This window comes from Trachypithecus francoisi, unplaced genomic scaffold (assembly GCF_009764315.1).
Source record: "Trachypithecus francoisi isolate TF-2019V2 unplaced genomic scaffold, Tfra_2.0 Lachesis_group11, whole genome shotgun sequence".
NCBI classification, from domain to species: domain Eukaryota; kingdom Metazoa; phylum Chordata; class Mammalia; order Primates; family Cercopithecidae; genus Trachypithecus; species Trachypithecus francoisi.
In genome coordinates, this window is record NW_022681456.1 from 41,121,222 (window position 1) to 41,133,494 (window position 12,273).

The window sequence follows — 12,273 nt, forward strand, 5'->3', positions numbered from 1 at the left end:
ATCAGTGACCCATAGCACTGACCTTATATATATGGCGGATGAGGCTTGCTTTTGTGGAAGGATTCAAAAACATACTGTCTTCCTCTCAAGGCCTAAAATAATCCAGTCCTGATTATTCCAATTTTCCTTCCCACAAGCCTATCAGAAAAAGGTCTGATACAAATCCTGAGCATTTTGGTGTGAATGTAACAACAAATAGAAGCCACGCCTGCAAGAGCAGTGGCCACGGCGAGGGAGGCTGAAAGACGTTTCTAAAAGGGAAAAGGGAACCTGAGTGAGGGAAAGAGAGAAGAAACACGAACAAATGCCACTTCTTGGAATCTACAATTTAGAATTGGGATCATCAATCTGGGAAAGCTCAAATCAATGAAACATCTTACAACCCATTAGTCTCAATTTCATAGAAAAGAATGGGCTGATTACTGCGAAAGTGCCTTTCATAATCCAAGGTTTAAAAATTCAGCAAATATTCATTAGACGCCTGCTCTATATATGACACAGTGCTAAGCACTTTGAGAGACACAGAGAGGAATAAGGAAAGGTCCCTTCCCTCCAGGAGTTCACAGGAAAGAAAGGATGAGATCAGCATACCACTGTGTATAATGCAGGAAGGAACAAGTACGGTTGGAAGAATAGAGACCGGGAGATACCGAGGAAAAAACAGCTGTCTTTGTATCTTGAGGCCTGCATGCCTTTCTCTCTACTCTTTCTGTCTCATGCTAACCTATGTAAACTTTTTTGTTTTGCTACGTACTGATGAGAACTACAATAATTATTTTTTGTCGCCTAACAGTCTGTGTCAAATGATGTGCCATAATCTTTCAATTATGTCATATCAATTAATTCATGTAAATACTACTAGAAAAGAAAATGGGCTAAAATGTAATCTGAAGACTTGCTCAAAGTCACCCAGTTAATCTGCATGAGAGTCAGGATTCAAATCCAAGTGAGTTTGCCTCCAAAGCCCATTCTCTTTCCATTTCACTTTTGTGAACGTCTACCTGAGGTTCCCTGAAGAGAACGCATGGTTATGTCTGTCCCTTTTGTACGTGCTGTTCCTCTGGAGTGTCTTTAACCGTTTGTCACCTTGATAAACTTCTATATATAATTTCCAATCCCTCTCAGTTATTAATCATCTTTTTCCTACCATTTCAGCCCCTCCAAAATGTTCACCACTCCCTACTCTGTGCTAACAGGTATCTCCTCTGTGGACTGCTATTCATCTATTTGGCATGCTGTAGAGGAATTGTGTAGTTTTACAGTTGTGTCATCACTTTCAGGTGTTGCGTTCCTTGATTGAAGGGTCATAACTTTTCTGATTTTGTACATTTACCACATGGTAGGAACACAACAATTTTTTGCTGAAACATGTTGAATTAGACACACAGAGAAATCAATATTGGCTAAGGATGTATTGCAGAGTTCAGCACACAGGTTCTATAAAGGACTATCTACTTTTTTTTTTTTTTTTTTTTGAGACAGAGTCTCGCTCTGTGGCCCAGGCTGGAGTGCAGTGGCCAGATCTCAGCTCACTGCAAGCTCTGCCTCCCGGGTTTACGCCATTCTTCTGTCTCAGCCTCTCGAGTAGCTGGGACTACAGGCGCCCACCACCTCGCCCGGCTAGTTTTTTGTGTTTTTAGTAGAGACGGGGTTTCACCGTGTTAGCCAGGATGGTCTTGATCTCCTGACCTCGTGATCCACCCGTCTCGGCCTCCCAAAGTGCTGGGATTACAGGCTTGAGCCACCGCGCCTGGCCTTTTTTTTTTTTTTTTAAGACAGAGTCTTGCTCTGTTACCCAGCCTAGAGTGTAGTGGCGTGATCTCCGCTCACTGCAACCTCTGCCTCCTGGGTTCAAGGAATTCTCCTGCGTTCAAGTAATTCTCCTGCCTCAGCCTCCCAAGTAGCTGGGATTACAGGTGGCCACCATACCCAGCTAATTTATTGTATTTTTAGTAGAGATGGGGTTTCACCATATTGATAAGACTGGTCTCAAACTCCTGACCTCAGGTGATCCACCCGCCTCAGCCTCCCAAAGGGCTGGGATTACAAGCGTGAGCCACCGCGCCTGGTCTAAAGGACTATATACTTAAATGAATGGGTGTAGTTACGTTCAAACAAGACTTTGTTTACAAAAACAGGCTGGTAGGCCAGATTTGGCCTTTAGGCTATACTTTGCCAACCCTTGACATATTGTATGCCAACAAGTGCAGATTAGGAGTGGGAATACAGGAGCCCTTCCAAGCAGAAGAAACTGCATATGCTAAGATGCTGGTGGCAGTATATGTTCAAGGAAAAACACAAACTAGCATGGTTGATTCATGGTGTACATGGTAAAGGAGTAATAATAGCTAAAACTACAGCAGGTGAGGTACTGCACATCTGTAATCCCAGCACGTTAGGAGGTCGAGGCAGGCAGATCGCTTGAGCTCAGGACCAGCCTAGGCAACATGGCAAAACCCTGTCTCTACAAAAATTACAAAAATTAGCTGGACATGGTAGTACACATGCCTATAGTCCTAAATACTCACGAAGCAGAGACAGGAGGATGGTTTGAGCCCAAGAGGTGAAGGCTACAGTGAGCCAAGATCATGCCACTGCACTTCAGCTTGGGCAACAGAGTGAGACCCTGTCTCAGAAAAAGATAAAACTGGAAAAGTGGGCTATGAGAATGGAGGACCTCAAATGCCAGAGGAAGGAGTCTATTCTGATCTCAGTAGGTGTGGGAATGTCATTGAAGTTTTTGAGTGAATTAGAGGCCTGACAGTTGCTGTCTATCAGAACCTAATCTGTCCACAGTATAGTAGGAGCACAGAGATCAACAGGTTTATGAGATCACCTAAGCACAAAAGTGATGACAGTAAAAATGGAAAGACACGAATAAAAATGAGAGCAGAAGAGGCAAAGTTGTCAGGATTTGCAATTGGTTTGCATGTCAGTGTAGAGAGAATAAAAGATGGCGCTGAGTTCCTAGGTGGGTGCCTGGGAATATGGCAGATCCAGTAATAAACCAGGAAGGCAAGAGAAGGGACTTGTTTTAGAAAAAAGGAGGAAAGGAAGGAAGGAAGGAAGGAAGGAAGGAAGGAAGGAGAGAGAGAGAAAGAAAAAGAAGGAAGGAAGGAAGGAAAGAAAAAGAAAGAAGAAAGACAAAGAAAAGAATGAAAGAAAGAAAGAGGAGAGAAGAAAGAGAAAAAGAGAAAGAAGAAAGAAAGAAAGAAAAGAAAGAAAGAAAAAGAAAAGAAAGAGAAAGAAAAGAGAAAGAAAGAAAGAAAGAAAGAAAGAAAGAAGAAAGAAAGAAAAAGAAAGAAAGAAAGATGGAGGGAGGGAAGCAAGGAGAAAGGAAAGAAAAGGAAGGAAAAAATAAAAGGAAGGAAGGAAATTTGTTTCAGACATGTTAAGTCTGATTTTATTTAATACTTGTTTTGCCTGGTCAAATGCTGTATCTAATGACAGCATTCTTTTCCAAAAGTGGATTAAAGTGTTTCTGACATTTGGCAGGGAAAAGACTTTTAAGCTCTTTTCTGAAACATACCTTTCCATGATATTTGATTTCTGCTTTATTTTTATTTTAACCTGCACTTGTCCTAACAACTAAAGAATACCTAGAGACCCAGTTCTCCCTTGTTCCTTGAGTCTTTTAATTTTCCCGTTATGTGCTATGTAATTCTGGACCAATTACTTTAGGTTTCTGTATCCTCCATAAAATGGGGAAAATCAATGGTCAGAGCAGGAGATTTGGGTCCTTCCTATGAACTGTGATTACTGAGATAAGTAGAGTCAGAGTATAATCTTATGATAAGAACACAACAACCTTAAGGCCAAGCTAGAGGGACAATTAAATTCCCATTATAAAATGTGTACTGAAGGAAAACCAATATGGCATGTCAGGCTACCAAATTTTGATAAGAAGAAATAGCTAAAATCAGAGGCAGAGCAACCAAGTTGAATCACAAGGTTGAAATTCATGTAAAGAAATCCGGTGAGGTTGGCCAGGCATGGCCACTCACACCTGTAATCTCAGCACTTTGGGAGGCCAAGGCGGCTGGATGACCTGAGCTCAGGAGTTCGAGACCAGCCTGGGCAACATGACAAAACCCCGTCTCTACCAAAAAATACAGAAAAAAATAGCCACGTGAGGTGGTGTGTGCCTGTAGTCCCAACTACTTGGGAGACAGGAGAAACACTTGAGTCCAGGAGGTGGAGTTTGCAGTGAACCAGAATCTTGCCACTGCAGCACTCTGCCTGGGTGACAGAAGTGAAATCCTGTGTCAAAACAAAACAGAGGGAGAGAGAGAGGAAGGAAGGAAGGAAGGAAGGAAGGAAGGAGAGAGAATAAATCTGGTGAAGTTGAAAATACAGAAGATTAGCAGAGGAGAGAGTGGCAATGTGCTTGGGGTCCCCATTGTCAGTCCAGGGAAGAGCTGGTTTAATACATAACTTAACACAATTGGAAACTACACTCAACCACCTGTAATATAAACAGACAAACAAAAACCCCATAGAGCCTAAAAAAGGATGATCAAATCAGAAGTTACAAGAAAAATTGCAAATAAAAACCATTCCACAAGCTGAATAACGTCTGCAGTTGAGTTCATCATAATTGTATCAATGATGATTTCTTAGTTCCGACAAACGTAGCATGGTTATGTAAGATGTTAACATTAGAGAAAGCTAAGTGAGAAAGTATATGGAAATTCTGTACTATCTTTGCAACTTTTCTGCAAATCTAAAATCATTCCACAATTTTAGAGACTTGCTGAGTCTTCCTGCCCTTGAACATCAGACTCCAAGTTCTTCAGCTTTTGGACTCTTGGATTTACACAAGTGGTTTGCCAGGGGCTCTCAGAACTTTGGCCACAGACTGAAGGCTGCACTGTCAGCTTCCCCACTTTTAAGGTTTAGGGACTGGGAGTGATCCACCACTGACTTCCTTGCTCCTCAACTTGCAGACAGCCTATCATGGGGCTTTACGTTGTGATCACGGATCATGGTGGATGGGAGGCAGGACTAGATTGCAGCTCCAACTCGGATGGACAGAGTAGCATGTGGAGGCTTGCACTGTGAATTTTTGCTCCAGAACAACTGCAGGAATAAATCAGGAAACCCAAGAGGACCCACAGACCCCCTGAAGGAAGCAGATGGCTCCTGCAGGACCTGGGAGATGCCCCAAATACTGTGAGTGCTCAAACTGTGGAAGTGAGAAAGGGAGAACATCTGGCTCCAAACACACACCCCCACTGGGGACACTGAAGGCCTAGATTGTGGGAGAAGATTTTGATCTTACCTGGAGCTGAGTCAATTTAAAGAGCCAAGCAAAATGCAGGAGTAGAAGAAGCAGTGAGAAAAGCCCTGGGACCTTGCTGGACCCCCTAGCAAGCTGTTTTTGCCTGGCCTCACAGGGGTCCTTTGGGAGGGTGGCCAGAGGTGCTGAGCAAAGGCCACAGGGAGGAGGAAATCTTCAGCTGAACTTTGTGACAGTTTGAACTGATCAAGAAGCCTTCTGGCCAGAACTTGGGGGAGCATGTGAATTCAGTGTGCAGATTCCACAGGTAGGGGAAGAAGGAAAGCCATATTTGCTTTTGCAGCTTGGAGGCGGGTAGCCTGGGGCAAGTTCTTAGCCCTGCTCACCCACTGCCTGGAAATAGACTTGGTGCTGTTGGTGGGGGCACAGTGGGAGTGAGATCAGCCCTTCAGATTGCATGGGAGCTGGGTGAGGCCTATGACTGCCGGCTTTCCCCTATTTCCCTGACAACCTGCATGACACAGCAGAGACAGTTATAATCCTCCTAGGAACATAACTCCATTGACCTGGGAACCTCACTCCATCCTCCACAGCAGTCACAGCAATAGTTGTCCAAGGAGAGTCTGAGCTCAGACACAGCTAGCCCTGCCCCCACCCAGTGGTCCTTCCCTACCCCCCGTGGTAACTGAAGACAAAGGACATGTGCTCTTGGGTTCTAGGGCTCCACCCACCACCTGTTCCTCCACATACTACCACAGCTGATGCTCTTTGGAAAGTGCCACCTCCTGGCAGGAGGCCAATCAGCACAAAAATTGGGCATTAAATCACGAAAGCTAAGAACCCTCACAGAGTCCATTTTACCCCCCTGCCACCTCCACCATAACAGGTGCTGGTATTCATGGCTGAGAGACCCACAGATGGTTCACATCATAGGACTCTGTGCAGACAACCCCCAGTACCAGCACAGAGCCTGGTAGACTTGCTAGGTACCTAGATCCAGAAGAGAGATAACAATCACTACAACTTGGCTCTCAGTAAGCCACATCCACAGGAAAAGGGGGACAGTACTACATCAAGGGAACAACCCATGGGACAAAATAATCTAAACAACAGATCTCAACCCTAGACCTTCCCTCTGACAGAGCCTCCCCAAGTGAGAAGGAACCAGAAAACCAACTCTGGTAATATGACAAAACTAGGTTCTTTAACACCTCCAAAAAATCACATTAGCTTACCAGCAGTGGACCCAAACCAAAAAGAAATCCCTGATTTATCTGAAAAAGAATGCAGGAAGTTGGTTGTTAAGCTAATCAGGGAGGCAACAGAGAAAGGTGAAACCCAAAAAATGATACAAGAAGCGAAGGGAGAAATATTCAAGGAAATATATAGCATAAATAAAAAACAATCAAAACATCAGGAAACAATGGACACATCTATAGAAATGCAAATTGCTCTGGAAATTCTCAGCAATAGAATTGAACAAGCAGAAGAAAGAAATTCAGAGCTCAAAGACAAGGTCTTCAAATTAACCCAATCCAACAAAGACAAAGAAAAAACAATAAGAAAATATGAACGAAGCCTCCAAGAAGTCTGGGATTATGTTAAACAACCAAACCTAAGAACAATCAGTGTTTTTGAGAAAGAAGAAAAATCTAAAAGTTTGGAAAACATATTTGGGGGAATAATCGAGGAAAACTTCCCTGGCCTTGCTAGAGACCTAGACATCCAAATACAAGAAGCACAAAGAACACCTGGGAAATTAATTGCAAAAAGATCATCACCTAGGCACATTGTCATCAGGTTATCCAAAGTTAAGACAAAGGAAAGAATCTTAAGAGCTTTGAGACAAAAGCACCAGGTAACCTATAACGGAAAACCTATCAGATTAATAGCAGATTTCTCAGCAGGATTTCTACAAGCTAGAAGGGATTGAGGCCGTATCTTCAACCTCCTCAAACAAAACAATTAGCAGCCAAGAATTTTGTATCCAGCGAAACTAAGTTTCATATATGAAGGGAAGATACAGTCTTTTTCAGACAAACAAATACTGAGAGAATTCGCCACTACCAAGCCACCACTACCAGAACTGCTAAAAGGAGATCTAAATCTTGAAACAAATCCTGGAAACACATCAAAACAGAACTGCTTTAAAGTATAAATCTCCCAGGACCTATAAAACAAAAGTACAATTTAAAAAACAAAAACAAAACAAGGTATACAGACAATAAATAGCACAGTGAATGGAATGGTACCACACATCTCAATGCTGACACTGAATGTAAATGGCCTAAATGCTCCACTTAAAAAATGCAAAATTGCAGAATGGATAAGAATTCACCAACCAACTATCTGCTGCCTTCAAGAGACTCACTTAACACATAAGAACTGACACAAATTTAAGATAAAGGGATAGAAAAAGACATTTCAGGCAAATGGACACCAAAAGTGAGTGAGAGTAGTTATTTCTTATCTCAAACAAAACAAACTTTAAAACAACAGTGGTTAAAAAAGACAAAGAGGGGCATTATATAATGATAGAAGGCCTTGTCCAACAGGAAAATATCACAATCCTAAACATATATGCACCTAACACTGGAGCTCCCAAGTTTATAAAACAATTACTAATAGACCTAAGAAATGAGATAGAAAGCAGTATAATAATAGTCACGGACTTCAATACTCCACTGACAGTACCAGACAGGTCATCAAGACAGAAAGTCAACAAAGAAACAATGGATTTAAACTATACCCTGGAACAAATGGACTTAACAGATATATACAGATCATTCCATCCAACAACTGCAGAATATACGTTTTATTCAACAGTGAATGGAATGTCCTCCAATATAATAGGCCACAAAACAAGCCTCAATACATTTATGAAAATTGGAATTACACCAGGCACTCTCTCAGACCACAGTGAAATAAAACTGGAAATCAACTCCAAGGGAACCTTCAAAACCATGTAAATATGTGGAAATTAAATAACCTGCTCCTGAATGATTATAAGATCAAAAACGAAATCAAGATGGAAATTTAAAAATTCTTCGGACTGAACAATAGGGACACAACCTATCAAAACCTCTGAGACACAGCAAAGGTGGTGCTAAGAGGAAAGTTTATAGCCCTAAACACCTATATCAAAAAGTCTGAAAGAGCACAAACAGAAAATCTAAGGTCACACCTCAAGGAACTAGAGAAACAAGAACAAACCAAACCCAAACCCAGCAGAAGAAAGGAAAGAGCAGAGCAGAACTAAATGAAATTGAAAGAAACAAACAAAGATGCAAAAGCTAAATGAAACAAAAAGATCATTCTTTGAAAAGATAAATAAAATTGATAGACTGTTAGTAAGATTAACCAAGAACAGAGGAGAGACATTCCAAATAACCTCACTAAGAAATGAAATGAAATGGGATTTGTTATATCTGACACAACAGAAATACAAAAGATCATTCAAGGCTATTATGAACACCTTTATGTGCATAAACTAGAAAACCTAGAAGACATGGATAAATTCCTGGAAAGATACATCCATCCTAGTTTAAATCAGGAAGAATTTGATACCCTGACTAATTACAAGTAGCAAGATTGAAATGGTAATTAAACAATTACGAATAAAAAAAGTCCAGGACCAGATGGATTCACAGCAGATTTCTACCAGACATTCAAAGAAGGATTGTTACTAATCCTATTGATACTCTTGTCCAAGATAGAGAAAGAGGAAACCCTCCCTAAATCATTCTATAAAGCCAGCATCACCCTAATACCAAAACCAGGAAAGGGCATAACCAAGAAAGAAAACTACAGACCAATATCCCTGATGAACATAGATGCTAAAATCCTTGACAAAATACTAGCTAACTGAATCCAACAACATATCAAAAAGATAATCCACCATAATTAAGAGGGTTTCATACCAGGGATGCAGGGATGGTTTAACGTTCCAAGTGAATAAATGTGACACACCACATAAACGGAATTAAAAACAAAAATCACATGATCATCTCAATAGATGCAGAAAAAGCATCATACAAAATCTGCATCCCTTTATGACTAAAACTCTCAGGAAACTTGGCATACAAGGGACATACATCAATATAATAAAAACTATCTGTAACCCACAGCAAACATCATACTGAATGGGGAAAAGTTGAAAGCATTCCCTCTGAGAACTGGCACAAGACAAGGATGTCCATGCTCCCCACTCCTTTTCAACATTGTACTGGAAGTCCTAGCCAGAGCAATCAGACAAGAGAAAGAAGTAGAGGGCATCCAGACTGTCAGAGGAAGTCAGACTGTCACTGTTTGCTAATGACATGATCATTTACCTAGAAAACCCTACAGATTCTTCCAGAAAGCTCCTAGAACTGATAAAAGAATTCAGCAAAGTTTCTGGATACAAAATTAATGTACACATATCAGTAGCTCTTCTATACACCAACAGTGACCAAGCTGAGAATCAATGAACAACTCAACCCCTTTTTAAATAACTGCAAAATAATTAAATACTTAGGAATACACCAAGCCAAGGAGGTGAAAGACCTCTACAAGGAAAACTACAAAACACTGATGAAAGAAATCATAGAAGTCACAGACAAATGGAAACGCATCCCATGCTCATGAATGGGTGGGTAGAATCAATATTGTGAAAGTGACCATATTGCCAATAGCATTCTATAAATTCAATGCAATTCCCATCAAAATACCACCACAATTTTTCACAGAATTAGAAAAAACAATTCTAAAATTCATATGGAACCAAAAAAAGAGCCCCCATAGCCAAAGCAAGGCTAAGCAAAAAGAAAAAATCTGTAGGCATCACATTACCCAACTTCAAACTATACTATAAGGTCATAGTCACCAAAACAGCATGACACTGGCATAAAAATAGGCACATAGACCAGTGGAACAGAATAGAGAACCCATAAATAAACCCAAATACTTATAGCCAACTGATCATCAACGAAGCAAACAAAAATATAAAGTGGGGAAAGGACACCCTTTTCAACAAATGATGCTAGGATAATTGGCTAGTCACATGCAGGAAACTGAAACTGGATCCTCATCTCTCACCTTATACACAAATCAACTCAAGATGGATTAAGGACTTAAATCTAAGACCTGAAACTATAAAAATCCTAGAAGATAACATTGGAAAAACCCTTCTAGACATTAGCTTAGGCAAGGAGTTCATAACCAAGAAACCAAAAACCAATGCAATAAAAACAAATATAAATTGCTGGGACTTAAACTAAAGAGCTTTTGCACGGCAAAAGGAACAGTCAGCAGAGTAAACAGACAATCCACAGAGTGGAAAAAAATCTTCACAATCTATACATCTGAAAAAGGACTAATATCCAGAATCTAAAACAAACAGAAATCAATAAGCAAAAAACAAACAATCCCATCAAAAGTGGGCTAAGGACATGAATAGACAATTCTCAAAAAGAAGATGTACAAATGACCAACAAACTTATGAAAAAATGCTCAACATCACTAATGATCAGGGAAATGCAAATCAAAATCACAGTGTGATACCACCTTACTCCTGCTACAATGGCCATAATCAAAACATCAAAAAATAGTAGATGCTGGCATGGATGCAGTGAAAAGGGAGCACTTCTACACTGCTGGTGGGAATGTAAACTAGTACAATCACTATGGAATATAGTGTGGAGAATCCTTAAAGAACTAAAAGTAGAACTACCATTTGATACAGCAATCCCACTACCGAGTATGTATCCAGAGGAAAAGAAGCCATTATACAAAAAAGATACTTCCACACGCATGTTTATAGCAGCACAATTCACAGTTGCAAAAAACGTAGAACCAACCCAAATGCCCATCAATCAATGAGTGGATAAAGAAACTGGTGTGTATATATATATATATACACACACACATACACGATGGAATACTACTCAGCCACAAAAAATGAATTAATGGCATTTGCATCAACCTGGATGCTATTGGAGACTATTACTCTAAGTGAAGTAACTCAGGAATGGAAAACCAAACATCTTATCATCTCACTCATAAGTGGGAACTAAGCTATGAGGACGCAAAGGCATAAGAATGATAAAACGGACCTTGGGGACTCAGGAGGAAAGGGCGGGAAGAGGGTGAGGAATAAAAGACTACAAATATGGTGCAGTGTATAATGCTCTGATAGTGGCTGCGCCAAAATCTCACAAGTTGCCACTAAAAAACTGACTCATACACCAAACACTACCTGTTCCCCAATAACCTATGAAAATAAAAATAAATAAATAACATTATTCCACAATTTAAAACAATTTAAAATTTAAAACAACTTATTCTACCTAGTTGAAAAATTAGTTATTGCTCAGGGTAACTTTTCCACACACACACACAAAAAGTCAAATAACTCAGTTGCTCAGGGCACGTGTGTAGAAACTAAACTGATGGACATTGGTCCTAAGCCTGTCCTTGTTATTTACTAGCTGTGTGACTTGGAGCGAGTTTACTTATCTTCTGTTTATTTCACCTATAAAATGAGCATACTAATAGTACTTTTGCAAAATAATCTGGGGTGTTTTGTACATTGCCCGGCACAAGGATAGTACTCAATGAATGGAACAGTTATTACTAGTAGAGTGTTGACTGATGTTTGTCTGCCATGTGTGTCTGTTTGTGTGTGTGTGTGTGTATACAGACAAAGTTGAGTATGTAGCACCTAGAGTATTTTATCACTGCTCAAGGAAACATTTGACTTGTTGTGCTGTGCTTTGGGTTTACAAGCCGATAACTGGTTTCAGTGTTCTCTCAGAAATATGATATTCAATTCAGCTCCTCTGTTATGTTAAAGTAAGCACTGTGACCAGATGGTCTCTGTTCTGGAGTTCCAGAATGACATTAAAAATGAGTGGGCTGAGGGATTTTATTAGTCATTTGTTGGCTTTGCAGCAGCCATTTCCATGAAATTATAGGACAATGATAAAATTAAAGCAGCTTATGCTGGGTTTTGGAAAGCTGGTCCCAAGGTCTGCAAATAGTCATGGATCAGGAAT